This window comes from Acanthisitta chloris, unplaced genomic scaffold, assembly GCF_000695815.1.
Source record: "Acanthisitta chloris isolate BGI_N310 unplaced genomic scaffold, ASM69581v1 scaffold3762, whole genome shotgun sequence".
In the NCBI taxonomy this organism is placed as follows: Eukaryota; Metazoa; Chordata; class Aves; order Passeriformes; family Acanthisittidae; genus Acanthisitta; species Acanthisitta chloris.
Window position 1 is genome coordinate 1 of NW_008660864.1, and position 305 is coordinate 305.

Here is a 305-nt window from a genome sequence, read left to right on the forward strand (position 1 = left end):
CGTGCGGGCGGGGGGTCCTGCTGCCGCGTGGCGCCCGGAGGTATCCCGAGGGAACGGGGTGTGAGGGGGCTCAGCCTCGCGAACTCATCCCCTGAGCCGTGCGGGCCCCGGGGCTGGCGCTGCGGGTGAACAGCGTAGCAGCGAGTGGTGCCTGTGGTCCCTCATCCCGGGGCTAGTAACCACGGTAGGGTTGGACTCGATGGTCTTTGATGTCCCTTCCAACCTGTGATTTCAGGGAGTGGTGCTAGGCTGGAGGTGCTGAGCTCCGGTTGGGATGGTGAGGTGTGTTTTGGCTGCAGTGGGTA